The sequence below is a fragment of the Copidosoma floridanum genome, unplaced genomic scaffold, assembly GCF_036245765.1.
Source record: "Copidosoma floridanum isolate Cflo_tuat_1 unplaced genomic scaffold, Cflo_Japanese_pri ptg000024l, whole genome shotgun sequence".
In the NCBI taxonomy this organism is placed as follows: Eukaryota; Metazoa; Arthropoda; class Insecta; order Hymenoptera; family Encyrtidae; genus Copidosoma; species Copidosoma floridanum.
The window spans coordinates 8092250-8109883 of record NW_028321901.1 but is presented as its reverse complement, the minus strand read 5'-3'; the positions used below and the strand labels follow the sequence as shown (position 1 = coordinate 8109883).

General features: G+C 36.0%; 1 protein-coding gene across 2 annotated transcripts in view; it reads left to right on the top strand.

The window, feature by feature from the left end:
• Window positions 1-211: 211 nt before the first annotated feature.
• LOC106638127 (uncharacterized) overlaps window positions 212-17634 on the top strand; it is a 115255-nt gene continuing 97832 nt past the window's right edge. For both annotated transcript variants that reach the window (XM_014351177.2, XM_089595054.1), the window contains exon 1: window positions 212-573. The gene's annotated coding sequence lies outside the window, so the exon portion shown is untranslated. The remainder of the gene's footprint in view (window positions 574-17634) is intronic.

The window sequence follows — 17634 nt, the reverse complement described above, 5'->3', positions numbered from 1 at the left end:
CAGTAGCGCCCCTACCCACGCAACGTTGTCACGTCTTACATACATAACTGCTGGCGGCTATTGCGGATTACACCTCAGACCATTTAGTAGGTCTGATCCGACCAGACCATAGATAATTTTGCAGACCTCATGCAGACCAATAAGTAGGTCTGAATAGACCTGGTCCATACAAACCAGGTATTTTTGTGCTACGGCTACGGTCATACCGTCATACGGTGCCACCTGCGGGAAGTGATAGTGTGAAGAGACTGATGAGTGATCCCGGCCTAAGCTTCTTTCTTATTTATCCTTACTTAAATCGCTCACAGGCCCTTAATATTTGTTAATTATTTCGATACATTCCCAAGTATGTAGTGAAAACTTGTGGATCATTGCTATTTGTTAACGCAAATCGATTGTGCACCAATTTTGGGTTCGGACATTGCAGTGTCTGACTGGACAATGTTTACTTGACGGAATACCAAATTAGTCACTTTCTCGGAAACATCTCTGTAAATGTGAAATGTGTAAGTGCGATTGGAGCTCTCAAAATTATTACAGTTGACTATTCGTAAATTCTCCTATCAAATCAAGGTTTGTTAAATTTGTTTTATAATAATATTGTGTGCATCTTATCAGTATGATTGATATGGTTTTTGTGTAGCACAATATGATATAAGGGGTTTCTCTGAATTTCATTACATCCTCAATCCTCGTGGAAATTTTTGAGTTCAATTATTCTTCTAATTGAAGTAACCTCATTAAAATCTAAAAGCGTTGTCATTATTGAAGACTCCTAGTCTTATCTAAATTCTTTTACATGATGTAATTGTTAAAAATTGTACATTTACCAACTGAGTTAGAAGGATTATGATTCTTTGAAATAGGAAATGAAACATTCAAAAAATATGTCATGTTAATTCCTCCATGGAAGACAAGTTTCCATCCGTAAGCTTTAGTGAGTACTAATGTGACTTGTTACAATCGAATCAAGTTTTTAAGTTTAATTTTTTACTGTTGAAAGAATTGTGAACTGTTCCAAAAAGATCCATACCTTTTACTTTAATGGTTGTTCATTGCAACGTTATTTTTAAACTTACAACCAAGCATCCAAGAACAGCGAGAGAAAGAGATGACATAAATAAGTATATCAAAAGCTATGATATTCAAATACTTATTGATATTTAGGCGACGATGATTCGGCTATACAATAGGTAGTCCTTGTCAAGTCTCAATATGCTAAGAGGGACGTCACAGAAGGAAGTATTTTGTATAGACATTGTGTAGTTGAAACGTTGTCACCTAAATATCAATAAATATACGAACAGCACAGCCCTTGATTTACTCATGTATGTTATTTTTAAACATAAAAATATTTCGAATGTTAATAAATGTAGTTGGACCTTTAATTCATTGCAGTAAATTGCTCAGTATTTCTAAATTTATTGTTTATTATTTAATTTTATACTATGTTATAATTTTTTCATGTCTAATTTAAACAGAATTTATACATTTTCTTTCCCGAATAGAAATGTGCCGTAGCTTGCCTGACTGCCTGTGCAGGTCCTGCACAGGCAAGATAGGCATTTTCTGCATATGTGAGTTCAGGCTGTGCACAGTTCCTGTACAGGTCCGGTGCTCTTGCCTGAACTGACATTAACTGTCTGCAACTACAGTATAGTCTTAACCTTTTTTTCAATTAATCTAAAATGGAGCAAAACCATTATTCTCAACGAAAGACGCGAAATAAATATAGAATGCAAATTATTCGTAAAAGAAAAAAGAAAACCAAACGGATTTAACGGAAATAATGAAAAAAAAGCTAAACTTACAGATAACATTAGTGAGAAACTCAGCTGTTCAGTTTGATAAGCAAGAAATTCAGAGCGATATTCAGCAAGAAATTTTTGAAGAATTAAACATAACTAATGACAGCGTAAAAAGAAAAAAAAACAAACAAGTGTCAATATTGATAAAGTTCGTGATTTGCATGTACAACTTCGGAAATGGAAAAGAGAGTGTTTTATTGCAAATAGCCACATGGATAAACTTTTAAAAATGTTGCAATATCACATTCCCAGCTTACCTGTTTTCCATAAAACTTTACTGAAATCAACTTCTCTGTTTAAAAACATTTTTTTATGTACCATAACCTTACTTTTTAATTGTGTAAGAGTCAGTTCAGGACTAGATTATATTAGTCCAGGTAGCCTGAGCTGAGGCTGGCTGTGCAGGAGCCTGAGCAGGTTTTGTGCACATCGTTGGATCAAATTCCATTAATGCCTGAGCAGGTACTATGCAGGCAGCTCAGGCACCTGTCCAGGACCTGTTCAGTGCCTGAACTCAATTTCTGTTCGGGTTTTTTTAAACGCAAAACAAGTTTTAGAAAAATACATTTTTATTTCTCAAACAGTGTAGACAGAGAGAAATAATCCTTTGTCTAGTAAAGCTATTTTTAAAATATATGATTATTTAGGAGGTTTTTATGTAGCAGGTAAATTAATAAGTTAATTGGCTCACTTACCATAATTTTGACACAAAATAAGAAAATCTAGTATCCAACACCACTAAAAAACTTATTAACCTTATAACTTATACTTCTTTAAAGTCATAAGAGATCATAAACTGTTTACCTGATAGTTTTATGTTATAAAACTTGATCTAATGTCCTGCTAGATTTAGGTTAGAAAAAAGATAAGACATACTGTGAAATGCTAAAAAAAATTTTACTGAAAAGAAGTTTAATTTTTATCACGGGAAAACCAAAATTTTTACTGTTAACAGATAGAAACAGTTCCAAAAGATAAACGTGAAGTTATTTTATTTAGATTTTGTTAACAGGTGTCGAAGGCTGATCAAGATCTACAGAAACACCTCTGTTTATTTAAGGCCATTTGACCTCCTGAGTACGGCAATTAAAAAAGTGTTTGACGCAATTTGTTGTAAATTGACTATTGATGTCAATTTTATTAACCAATTTGAATAAAAAATTATTTGGGCCCTGAAAACTTTTTTTGTAACCCATTAGTATATAATGGAGAAAAAACAAAGTGGGATGTATATACATAAAACCCTTAGTTTTCGAGTAGAAAATTCATAAAGTTTAGAAAAATAATGTTCTAACGATTTCTAACTATGTATATTTCAGCTGCTACTGCATTCTTTTCATCTCACCTAGGCTCAAACAGTCAACAACAATAAACATATTGAGCCAAAATAAAATTTGTTTCAATTTGTTAATAAAAATTGTTATTCAAAATCAAATAACAACGAATAGAGCCAAGTCTTTGTTTACCGTATTTAGGGGATCAAAAGGCATCAAATAATAAAGTGTTTTCATGGACATCCATCAACGCAAACACCCATTCGCAAAACCTAGTTATTTAAACATTGAAGTGTAGTTTTCAATACAGAAATAAATAATAATAACATAAGAGAGTGTCTATATGTATATGACTTGTCAGATTGACTATGCTTATACACACGTTGGCCGCATGCAAGGACCAGTATCGTCTGCGTTACTAAGCATAACCCTAGGTGTAAGATGTAACAGAGGATCCCATGGTCGGTATTACCTACAGTAAATTGTTGTGAACATTTTGTGTCATTTCCGCTTTCTCGCGCCAGGTGTTGCATAGCAAAACGAGGTGTGGGGATTCAAGCCTACTATATATTTTTATGCAAGTCCCCGGCAGGAAACTCCCCAGAATCAGGTGTACTACAACAAAGCTATACGTCCTGGTTAATAATGAACGAGTTTATTCAAGGTAGAATATTCAGGAGAACCGCTTAGGTTGGCGGTCGCACGAGCACTGAATGTAGTGCAGTACATAGTTTAGTAAATAGTGTCGACGAGAAATTTATTTCCGCTTCACGCTAATTATTTAAAGCTGAATACGCCGCAATACTCCCCCCAAGTTGTGACTATAACTTTTTTTTAAATAAACATTCAATGTTTTAAGCAAGTGGGAGTAGTAGTAGAAACGCATAACATTTTTTACATGTTGTAATCACAGTAGAAGCAGTCTATCAATTAATCGCAACCTTATCTTTCTAATCTTACTAATACATAAAGCAAAGTCGCTAAAACCTTTGTAATCGCTAACCGTGGAATCTACTAAACCGATTTTGCTGAAATTTTGCATATTCTTGATGATTCCGAGATGGTTTTTGCATAGTTTTTTTCTTGAAAAAGTTAACAACAATAGCGATAAACTAGCTCAACGTTTTCCTAAAATAAGCAAGCTTTGCGCTTTAGTTCCGTAGGATCCGCTAGGTGGCGTCGAGGTAAAATTAAAGCAACCTGCAATCAAAGATAGTGAAAAGAAGAGTGGTTATAACATCCCCCATCGAGTTGTCCGGCTACCGATGACAATCTTTTTTCATGGGTAAGCGAAATAAATCGGTTTTTATCCCGGATCGCCAAGATAACCGAGTGCCACCGTCAAATAGGTGGTCAGAACGTCAACGTCTCTGGCGGAAAACCAGGAGACGTGTCCAGCTAGAGCACAACCTGATCCAACACTTAAGAGCTTTGTGGCCGTTCAACCATCCGGCCTGGTGCCATCGGACAATTTTCTAATTTAAATGCAAGCCAGGGAAGACAGCGCTAATGAGTACGGGCAGCCACAACAGCTTCCTTCTTAGTGATCATCCCGAGGGCATACCTTGCAGAGAAGGTATTCTCCAGGCCTACTCCCCCGACTAACTATAAGCGATACTCTTTGGTCAGCGGCGTATCTCCCTCCGTCACTGTCTCCGTACACAGAGACTTCGAAGGCAAGAGTCAAGCTACCCGCAACCAGCTCTCCATCATCAAGAATAATGATAAGGAATAGCTGTAAGTTTCACCACTGGCCCTTTTCAGGGCCATTAGAAGTAATTACGTTCCCTACTTAACCATCAATCTCATCGGTTCTTTTGAGAGCCACCATAATTGAAACTACCTTGCCAACAAATACAGTTTTACTACCATTTCCGAAAACGATTCGTCGACTATAATACTATGTAAAGCCGGCCACTGTTAAACCAAGTCAGTCATTCACTGGCCGAGGTCACGAGCGAAGTTGTTCGTCGCAAGGCTGGGAACCGATGATCCTACATTACATTACTCTCTTACTCTATAAGTATTCAACCAGAAATCACCCATGATATCCGAAGTCTGCACTAGGAAAACCTAACAGCTATGAAAGAAAAATAAACTTGAGCCAACGGGACAGTCTTCAATGGGCAAGCATCACGAATCAATCTCTCCACCTTAGATCACCAAAACGACTGAACTTTGCAAAAAAAGGAAAGTACTTTAGACACCAACGTCTCCGGCGTAACACAAGGAGACGTTGGGAAAGAGCTCTACAACTAGCTCTAACGCTTCAGACGTTGGTTTCCTTACAATCATCCTGGTGCTACAACAGCCGATCAGAAAAGATCACCCTGAGGTATACAGGCAATTACGTTTGCTGGAAACTTCAGTCAAGAAAGAGTTTACCTCAGAAGCTCACTGATCCTTTTCAGGGTCATCGGATATCGAACTGCATTGCCAAAAAATATATTACAACCTAATAAAGTTAAAAACAATAGGCTTTAGGGCTCACAAAAGTCGTAACTATGCCAAAAGTCGCAAGAAGTCGAATTGGAAGGAAAACTTCAAATGCATCTAACGAATACAATTTTAGGTGTCAAGAAAATGACGCTGAACAATTATCGAGACTAAAGCAGCATCAAAATCGATAAATAAAGAACTTATTAAGGGAGAGACTTTTATTATAACCCTCATAGTAATCTCTTGAATTTTCCAGATTTTTAAATAGGTAAAATATGTATTTGTATTTTTGTGGCGATAAAAATGCAGAGATTAAACTCCAGGACTTTAAGCTGTGGTAACAAAGTTGTGAGATAAGAGAAAAAAGTTTTTTTAATTATATATTCTTTGTGAGTTTTTAATATTTACAGCTTTAAAAAATAGCCCTAATCATAGAATATACAGGAGAAACTGCAAATCAACGGCTTTTTAGGGCCAACGATTATTTTATCGCATAAGGAATGCAGGGTAATTTTTAGGGTAATTATATTTTTTTCACTTTTTACACCTTTTTACTTGATCAAATAAACTGTATGAATTCCAAACAAATGTGTTTTTAATAAGAAGATTTTGTTCTCAGAAGTGTCAGAAATAGATGTAAAATTTTTAACTGAAATCATTTCACATTACATGTAAACACACTACGGTTAGTTACCATTTAGTAATTCTAGGGCGAAGCCGAGGGGGGCCGCTAGTAGTACATAAAGCTTTTATACAACGCTATTTAAAGTATGTTAAGTCTATCGGTTACTTGTATTGTATACTACATAACTTTTGTGAAAGAGATACAAAAATTAATCTTGGTAAATGTTAACAACATGTTCTATCTTATAAGTATAAAAAATTTCGTTTTCGTCAGTATTAAACACTACTTTTTTAGAATTATAAACATCTTTTTTTATTCAAATATGCCTCAAGAATATGACGAACCACCAGGGCCTGTTTAGGCAGTGCAAAATTCTCTGAAAGTGGTGGGGGTCGCAGGTCTTTCGGGATAAAGTGAGCTGGTTTCAGCAATTCGGTAGAGTACGGAAGCGCATAGTCGCCATTTGTGTGCGAGTTCGAGAGCATGCATCTTGTCTGAAGGGGAGCGAGGCACGGTTGTGCAGTGCAGCAAAGGACTGCATATATATATGCATATTTATATATATATATATCATCGTTGGAAAAAAAATGTAAATATAACCTCGAAATTTTTGGATTTGGAATTTTATTGCTGCTGTCAATTGATGCCTAACTGATAAATTTATATCAGTAGTTTATCCTGAATCATGATGAATGTGATTAAAGATCTCCGAAATAATACATGATTCTATAAGTAGTTCATTTTTTAGGCTGGGAAACTAATTCACTCGAATTTTTGCAGTATTTTCTTTGCTGTTCTGTTTATATATCACACTTTCATCGAACTCTTATTTTTCATCTTCTGACATAACTTCTTGTAAGTAAATACAAAACAGAAATGGAAGTAATAATTGTAAAAGCGACATACTTATGTTTTGTTAAATTTTGCTGAACAATCAACATCATTTTTGTTTTGTAGGTACTGAAAACGAATCCATTTGCTACTAAAAAAAATCAAAATTTTGCAAAAGGTTACACTTACAGAGTAATACTGCACAAGCTGCAACACAAGTACAAATTGACAATTTCATCAAGAACTTTATGTAGGCTACTAAAAAGTAACAATCTTAAAAGGAAAAATATTGTGGAATCAGACATTGAACAAATATTATTTGCTACTCTATTAGAATTAGAGGGAAGTGGTGGAAATTTGGGCTACAAATCATTGTGGCTTCGATTGAAGAGATTGTACAATTTGAAAGTGAAACAAAGTACTGTTTTAAAGATTTTACGTGAGTTTGATCCCGAAGGAGTTGATGGCCGTCGAAAGTACAGGCTGAAAAGAAGAGTATACTCCGTTCCTGGGCCAAACTTTTTATGGCACTGCGATGGATATGACAAACTCAAAAGATATGGCTTCGCCATATACGGCTGTATCGATGGCTTTTTCCGAAAAGTTTTATTTCTTGATGTTGCTTCCACAAATAATGATCCCAGGGTCATTGGATATTATTTTTGTCAGCTTGTAATGAAATTTGGATTCTTACCCTCAATTGTTAGGACAGACCATGGTTCAGAAGTAGGCATCATGGAAAATATTCAAATCGCTCTGCGCCATGAGCATGATGACGATTTTAGCAAAACTTCAAGTTTCATCAAAGGTAAAAGCACGCACAATCAAAGAATTGAGTCATATTGGAGGCAGCTCCGACTTCATATGACCGATTTTTATATAACTTTATTCAAGTCGATGGAGTCAGCGATGTTTTTAGATGTTAATGACTCATTGTGCATTAAATGTCTACGATACTGCTTTGGACCTGTCATCAAAAAAGAGTTGCATCTAACAAGAAAAGAGTGGAATGAGCATCGTATCCGCAAATTAAGTAACGCCAATAACATAAATGAAAGGCCAAATGAGTTATTTGACAATCCAGGGTCTGTCAATGCTCGTGACTGTAGACAATCAGTTGATATACAGCACGTACAGTATCTTCAAAACGAGTACACCATGCAGCCAACACTTGCCTCTCTCGACATTGCCAACTTCATCGAAACAATCTTTGATGTTCCTGACCTACACACAGCTAAAGATGCTTTCAATTTTTACATAAAAGTCATGGATTTCCTTAAGTCGAACGAAGGCTAAATAGATTTGACAAATTTGATTTTGACTAATAAAATATTAGATCACACATGCTTTAAAAAATATTTATTTATATAATATACAAAAACATTTTGAAACTTGTTGGTAAAGACATTTTCATCGACCTATGAAAAGGTAGAAAAATTATTAATGCTATTTTTAATAAATATTTTAATGATCTGTATCATTCTGAACCTGTCAACAAGAACATGCATTATATAATATTTATAGTAATACTGGTCTTTTACTTATTTTTTGATCACAGACACAGCAATCTCAAGACTTTTTCCCCTCTGCACTCTAAATATCATTAGGGAATCATATATCAAATTAGGTAATACACACCAACGAATCACAATAAAACTTAAATATACTTAAAAATAATTACAAAGTCCACCATCTGGGGTCGACGTTTTGGCTCATACTTAAAGCAAGCTTTAACTAGTTTTTTATATAAGTTAGGAACTTCTCTCATATCAGGAATATTTTTATTCTCTAAATTTTGTCAAACGCAGCCATATACATCCCACGCGAAACTTGTAATGTCCCACACACTATTTTTGTTGAATAATTCGATTAAACAACTAACATACGACCAAACGTCACTAGCTGCAGTCGCTTCTTCTCTGCGTAAAAATATTTCAGGTGACATGTACATGTAGGTCCCACACATGCCACCCCGCAAAGTTGATGCTAAACTATTTTGCAATATTTCGCACTTTCCTAAGCCTAAATTACACAGTTTTACAACGCAGTGCCGATTGACCAGTATATTTGACGGTTTGACATCTCGATGGAGAATTGTTGGTGAGCTTTCATGCAGGAAAGCAAGTGCTAAACCTACTTGATGGGCTATAGACTTCTTGTTTGGTAAATCCAGCGGAAACTTAATGGAAACGTCCTTATCGAACAGCATACTGTGTAAGGACAATGATGGAAAGTATTCCGTGATAATTTGAAACTGCTGATCAGACTCGCCTACAGCCATAATAAACACTATATTTGGGTGTCTCATTTGCCCTAAGAGAGTGATTTCCCTCAAAGCCACTTTGTTAGCCGTGCCTTTTATCATAATTTTTATTGCAACTTTGGTACCGTACGACGATCCTTTGTAGACCGTACCTTGGGCACCCTCACCAAGAATAACACTACTGAGTTTCACTTTCTCCAATGACACAGTCGGTAACGTTTTTTGAATTTTTTTGGATTTTTTTACTTCACCCGGTACAAGGAATTCGAAGCTTTTTTTGCCTGCTCCACCAGTCAAGTTTTTCAACCCACTGCAAGAAAGATAGTCACGTAGAAAGGAATCGTCCATATTGATTGATGATTGCTCAGAGTTCTTAGAGTATTCTGGAGACGAGATGAATGGAGACGAGGAGAGCAATGCAGAATTTCTATAATCGTTACTGCCGTCACGATTCTTAGAAGATTCAATTATATTAGCCCCGATAGTAGACTCTTTGGACGTATTCACTACCTTTTCACTTCTAGATTGAGCCATCACGTTGACAACTTTACTGTCGGTTCTAATTTTCTTGGATTTTGATGTTATTTTGGTTGTAAGAAGGTACACGTGCATGTAGTGGTCAGATTTTTTAAAATTCTCTTTTCTATAAGTCCAAAAATCAATTGGAATTCCTTGCGAGTTTTGAAAAGCCTCAACGATTACTCCATCCGAGTTACCAATTGCCACCTCAGCATTTACGAAATAATCTTCATTAAGATCGTCCACGTACTTTTCCATCATAATCTCTTTTAATTCTTGCCCTAAATACTTATAGTTACCATTGAGTTCAATTTTCTGCTTTCTTGTAAAAGACACTTTAGAAAAAGCACCACTGGCATCCACTCTATATTTCCAACCAATACAAATAACTCGTTTGACGTGCTGTTGTTAAGCTACTTGCATTTCTTGTTTTTTGTTTGCTACCTTCTGCTCTGTTACCTAACAAAATAATTATTATTGAATAAAGTGTAAGTACCCATTTGAATACACAATTTTAAAAATGCAGTACCTTCGAGTGTTTGTTAGGAAATTTCTCCCTGATCTTCGACAGCATTTCGTCATATAACTTGGGTTTTTTTGGATTGTCCTGATATTTAGAAAAAAATTATACATGCATTTAAATTTAGGACGAATTCCTTACATAGTAGTAAAATTCATACCATGAGCATGTAATTTGTGTGCAGTCACTGATTCGTTTATAAAAAAAAAAATTATCATCCGATTCCACCAAAAAAACCTCTCCCTCGACGTCGTAAGTTAGAAAGCCTCCAGCAGGATTCAGGTTGATCAACGTGGATTTACGTATTTTATTATCACTTGTTTGAAGATTTATGACTTTTTCATCAACAGTGAGCTGAATAGTCCTCATCTTATCAAATGACTATGACGACGTAAAACATTAGCATGTGTACATTACTGGTTTTATTTTCTTTCAATTTCTTTACTTACCTATTTGCGACCAAACATCAAAAATCATTCAGTTCCAGTTTATCACCAAACGCATCAATTAACACAGCAGCAATAAAATTCCAAATCCAAAAATTTGGAGGTTATATTTATAGAGATCGAAGAGGTCGTCTATAAGAGAGAAAAAGGTGTTTCGTCCCGAGAGCACGCCAGGACTCATCAGTAAGGCTGATGACGTGCTCCCTGCCTTAGACACAGAAGAGGTGTGGGCTTAGACTATCTCGATCGCGCTTATATAGTAATCGTGTGGAGATTTCGCCGCTTGACGGGAGCGAACTATGAGGGGCTTGGCCACCTGGCGAGTGGAGCCTGAAGCGCGAGAGATGTGAGACGCCACATATTTACATTTTTTTTCCAGCGATGCTATATGTATATATGCCGTCCTTTGCTGCACTGCACAACCGTGCCTCGCTTCACTCCAAAAAAGATGCATGCTCTCGAACTCGCACACAGATGGCGACTAGGCGCTTCCGTAGTAGAGACTGTTTTGGGCGAACCGTTAACATCGATTTTATAATCCTGTCCTGAAATGTGCTCGAGGACCTTATGAGGACCGGAGTAAGGCCGTTCGAGAACTATCTTTGAGGGCGGAGCTTCCATAAATACATGCTTGCAGGTACACAAATTCTTTAAAAAGAATGCACGTAACTTATAACGATGCGTGACAGGAACGGGTTTAATATTCTGCACCAGACCCGTCCCGGCGCACGTACATAACCATAAAAATTAAAATAAAATACCAGTCGATGAATACTAATTTGCTCCATTCATCTGTACGACTAAATTAATTTGATACATATTAGAAGTTTGCGAAAAAAATTAATAAACAATACACGTATGAATTCGTGTGTATCTCATGAAAAAAAGTTCTTTTCGCAGTTTTAGGTGCACGATTAATTTGCGCCCTTTGTAATTAAATTTGCGCTGCGGTAAAAAGTGTCAACAGTCAATGTATCAGTACTTAATTAACAAAATCTTAGTTTTTGCGAATCCACCTTTTAACAATACGCACTGCGCATGCGTAGAAACTTTTCGTTGCTTACATTGCTACACTACGCTAGGGACTTCTTTAATCGTAGGTTTTTCTGCATGTGCAATGTGCATAGGTACATATATATTGTAATTTAGTGGTGTATCTGTGAAATGGCACTCTATATAGCTCTGGCACTGTAAAAAAATATTCCAATCTTCTGAGGTAAAGTAGGGTATAGTGGGACAACTCATAAACTGGCGGGAGTATAGTGGGACAGTAGAGAGTAGAGGAAAATGAAAATTTACGTGCCTTTACATAGGGGTGACATTGAAAGTAAAATTTAATAAATATTCTACTGCTTTTAAGTAAATTATTACTGTAAAAGCGCCATTTATTTGCAATTCTAATGGAAAGAAAAAAATTAATAATTGTTAGATGTCCAACTATTACTTCAATGACTCTATTTTCAAGCACGCTTTGAAGTGCAACGCTGTAATCTTAAAGTAGTAAAAAATCCCCGTAAACATGTATTGATTTGCTAAAAAGTACTTGTAACTATTTTTTAACATTAATGAACAAATTCTACAGTTATTTAAAAAAAAAAAATTATTACACCTACTCTATTATGGGGGTCCAAGTATACCCTCCACTTATACTGTAAGGCCGTAGTAGTGGGACGAAATTTGGCTCTACTGTCCAAGTATACCCTCTTTTGTAAAAAGTTATGCAGTACTAGGACGCACAGATGATTCAACAGCTGACTTCAACAATGTTTGTAATTATTCTGTGCTTATTAATAGTGTAAAACAAGTTCATTACTTATTTTCATAAAACTAGTTTAATTCAATGGATAAAAAAAGTGGGAATCGTCTTTAGTCTAAAACTTTCTTGTGTAAGTACATGTAACCGTAAAACTAACCTATCAACTGATTTGTAAATAAACAAGGCTAACGTAATTTTACAAAACAAACAGTTTAATTAATTATTAAATGTAATATAGTCAATATTTATTTATTCAAAAGTAATAAAATGACAGTAATTCATTGAAAATTCATATATTCTTATATCGTCCCACTACTGACGCCTGTATTGTCCAAGTATACCCGCCATCCTCGAAAGGTGCGTCCCACTACAGCCGCACGCAAGACTTCCACTAAAAATTCAATAATTAAATAACAAATCATGCAATTGAACCTTTTTTTTTTTAAATCGAATCTTCAATACCTGTACTTCCTGTTGATAAAGTTTTAGCTTCTATTTAATATTTATAGCAACTTCAATTTAAGCACTGAAAATTTTACACTCGAAAAAGCGTCCCACTACCCCCTGCCTTACCCTGTAGTCTGTACCTATCAACTTCGTCTGAGTAATCGTGTTCCTGTGGTTATCGTTGTCAAACTGCTTGCTCTTTACTCCTTTGCGGCTTTGCAGCCTTTTCTGTATAGTTGGGTTACGATTGGCTCCGTATTGTGCTTGAGATTTTCCTACAAAGCACTGTTATGCTAGCTATCTAGATTTTGGAGCAACGAAATTTCGGAGCTACTGTGTACGTATAACCCATAAAAAAATCTTGATGGTTAGTTACCATCAAGCATAGCTAGGATGCTATTCACAATATTGTACATATATTTTGTTAAGATGGTTTGGTAACCACTAACATAAGCAATTATTGATTGTTGCTACGAATACAAGATTCCTGAGTACTCCAGTAATCAGCAGCACGACTCCTCCCGTGCGTTCTGCTTTCAAGTTTTTATACAACCATATGCTTATTCATAATTAAGTGTACATGCTACTGTGTAGTAACCTTGTTTTGACAGCCAAAGCTGATGATCGAGAGAGCCCAAGTTTTATCATGGCCTTAATATCAGTGGCATTTATTTACATCACACACATTTTGAACGGAATTTTAACACCAGTCTGTCTCTTGAGACAATGCTGACGAGCACGATGCACATGGTTCATGAACCTCAAGCTGATCGGAGCGACCTTTACTCATTGCGAGGGACATATTTTCAGGAACATCAGACATCAGGCCCATAAAGATGCTGCTCAGTCGCCACTACTGTAGTAGGATCTGGCTGCAAAGAAAATGTAAGAATAGAAAAGTGAGGATGTTGAGAGAATCAAAAAATGAGCTGTAAAAAAGAATTTTTTAATGTGTCTAAACATTTTTCAAATATTTGCACCAACTTATTTTATTTATTTTTCTTGTATAGAACAACAAACAGAAATCTAGAAGCTGTAAGAGGTACTGCTATTGTGATATCTACACTAGAATATCACAATATAACGCAAACATGACTTGATATTTTGCTCGACATGAATATAGTTGCTTTAAACTGATGATTTTGAGTGAAGCTGTCGAATAAAAGCTACAAATGATACTTGAAGGACTTCAAGAAAAAATTGACTTTCAGGAACATGATATGACTGTTACTCAAAGTTAGACATTTACTTAGTAATGCAAAGGAAAAAAAAGGATCTTCTAATTTAAGTAAATAAATATTTTTTTCATAATTATTATACAACTTTTATATAATCCATAAGGTTTTATATACATTCTATGTATTATTAAATATGGATTGTACGATTCCACTTTTATATCTTCAATAATACAGTTCATATTTAGACACGTTAATTAAAAAAAATTCCAATCCCTAATTCTCGTTTGAGTTTTTTTAACAAATGAATTAATGAGCAAAAAAAAACTCAATATAATGTATTTACCAGATAAAAATTTTGCGCTCATTTTATGTGATCATAACTAATATCCAATTTTCTTGATGTTAATGGAATAATGAAAATAATAAAATCAAATTAAAATATATGAATTAAAAATAAAGATTATTACTTAACTAAATTTTTACAAAGCTGAGACAATTAATTCGATACTAAAACTCGTTTACATATGGTAATGAATCGCTCAACTTTAACATTGTATCCCATCTTCATCACAATTTAATGGGTTGTATAAACAAATTTCGCATATTTTAGTTTCATTGCATATCGATTCTTGACTGTACCCATGCGATACATACTTTTTAATTCTATCGTATTATTCAACATTGAATTAATAAAGATTGATAATAATCTTGGTGCCATCATGATTAATCAATGTGGTACTAAAGGAACAAAGGATTGCAAAATTTAAATTTCTCCATGTGCTTATCTAAAAAATAAAAAAATACATCAACCACACCAAATAATCAATTGATTTGAATTATACTTCAAAAATACTGTAACTTGAGCATTTTTACTTAAACGATAGATATAGCTAAAACTGTTTGTCTTCACATAATTCTAAGTAATAGTAAATTAATAATCAAAAAGCTTAGAGTTCGCAATAAATCTTTAAAAACTTTATATTCTACCTACGATTACACGTTTAGAGTAGTGGTTGGGATAGAGTTTATTGAAATAGCCTGCATTACAGGCCATCAAAAAATAAAAGGTAAAAAAAGTGATCTCATGACATTTGAATTCTACAACAAAAAGTTAATTAAAAATAAATGTTATAAAGAGTTTCTTGGACAAATTCTTTATTTTCAAGTTAATAATCAACTTTACAAATTATTTTTACAAATGGCTCCATATGATGCAACCCATTAAGGGAATTTTGAACTTCAAGTTACTAGATGACGAGTCCTCCGTGATGAAGCTTGCAAGTTCAATATTAATCCAGCTGTAAAGAGCAAGTAATTGTTACTGTAATTTTTTAAATTTTTATAAGCGATACATCAAATCTGTAGTTATCTTGTAAATCTTGCTGTATAAGAATAACTACTTTGACCAAATATAACGGACAACAGTTATACATTGTTCTCTCCAGTGTACGTACATCTGAGCCTGAGGACATTGTCATCCAAGACTTTAATGTTGATGCCCAGTCCAAGCACAAACAAATTGATTGCAACCAGGGCTATTAATCGATAAATCTTTCCTGTATGGAGCTTAGGTTTGCGCTTAACCTCAATCTTAGTACTGGCTGCTGGTGACTCTCGTGTATGATGTCCACAAATTTGATTGTAATTGCAATAGCAGGTAGTAGTTGGAAGAACAACCTGTAAATTTAAGGGTAATATGTAATTTTGCAAATAAAACAAAGTTTGTAGATATCACATACACAATAATTCATTAATTTTACAGTATACAAGCATCTTTTTGAGAGGATACATTGACTGGTCTAGAAGAGAAAAATATACCTACTGCTGCAGCAAGATAGCAGAAAGCATGTGTTTCTTGGTGCACAGTGCACTCTAAATGAAAAGTCCCTAGCAATGTAAGCAATGAAAAGTTTCTACGCATGCGCAGTGCGTATTGTTAAAAGGTGGATTCGCAAAAACTAAGATTTTGTTAATTAAGTACTGATACATTGACTGTTGACACTTTTTACCGCAGCGCAAATTTAATTACAAACGGCGCAAATTAATAGTGCACCTAAAACTGCGAAAAGAACTTTTTCTCATGAGATACACACGAATTCATACGTGTATTGTTTATTAATTTTTTTCGCAAACTTCTAATATGTATCAAATTAATTTAGTCGCACAGATGAATGGAGCAAATTAATATTTATCGACTGGTATTTATTTTTATTTTTATCGTTATGTACGTGCGCCGGGATGGGTCTGGTTATTCTGCATGTGCTCACGAAACTCCAAGAAAAACTAAGGGTTCGGCCTAAAATCACCCGGGAGACAGAACTCACCGGGCACCCAAAAAGAAGTACCATACAAGAAATCGGTGGGCAAAGCCTTAGAGTCCAGACGCACAGCTTTTTGCAAACCAAGCATAACAGTAGAAAGCTGTCTGAGCCAGTTTTGATTATTATGGCACATCAAAGCTTTCTTGAAGTCTCGACGCCAACGCTTGATTATACCGTTTGCTGCAGGATGATACGTATTCGTCCAGATTCGCTGAATGCCCAGGGGACTCAGGAACGCTTTCAAGATCTGCGACTCAAATTGGGGACCTTGGTCGGTAGTAAGGGTTCAAGGAGTACCGAAACGAGCGATTCAATTATCAAAAAAATCTTGCGCTGCAGTAATTGCTGAAATATTCGTAAGCGTCACAGCCTCCGGCCAACGAGAAAACCTATCAACCACTGTAAAGTGTGACGAGGATTTTTCGGCCGAAAGACAGCCGTCCTGTATCCCCTCACAAAATTCTGACTTACGTCACTTACCGTATCCCTACTCACTGGATACCTCTCCTCTGGGAGGTCGGCCACAAGTGTCCGGCTCGGGAACGCTGGACACTCCCTAAAGGAAATTAAAAAGGGGAAAACTGAAAACACGAATTATTGACACTAACACTGATATATCTTTCACAGCGCGCGCGCGCTATTTATTCCCTCTCAACGCTCTCACACTATGCCCGCTCTCTCTCTCTCTCTCTCTCTTCCTCTATATCGAATTATGCGGTAATCTTTATATACGTGTATGTATATATATATTATTGTGCACTGCTCCCGTCGTGGATGTCTTGGTACGGACGCCTCCCGATCGTCCTCCGCTGGCCTTCACCTTGACCTAGCTGACGGTGGCCCGTACTCCGACCTCTCACCCATGCGCATACACACACACACACTCTCAAGCACGCCTCGCCTCTTATACCCGATACTCACACGACCTCAGCCCTTGCGCCTCTGCCCGCTCTTTTACCCGCGCCACTAACACAGGTTATTCTCCTACACTCACTCACCCTCGAATCGTCCTGATTTTCTGCCCAGTCTACCACCCGGTGCCCTAATACTATAACTTTACCTCCTGATTATCCTCGCTGTTGACTCAGCTGGTATCTCCCGGTCGACGGCTCCTCTGCTCTTCGCGGGTATTGTTCTCACCTCTCTCCGTCTCTTACTCGGCTAATCGCGGTGGAATTCCCTCGATAACGGTGCCACGATCGGCTCC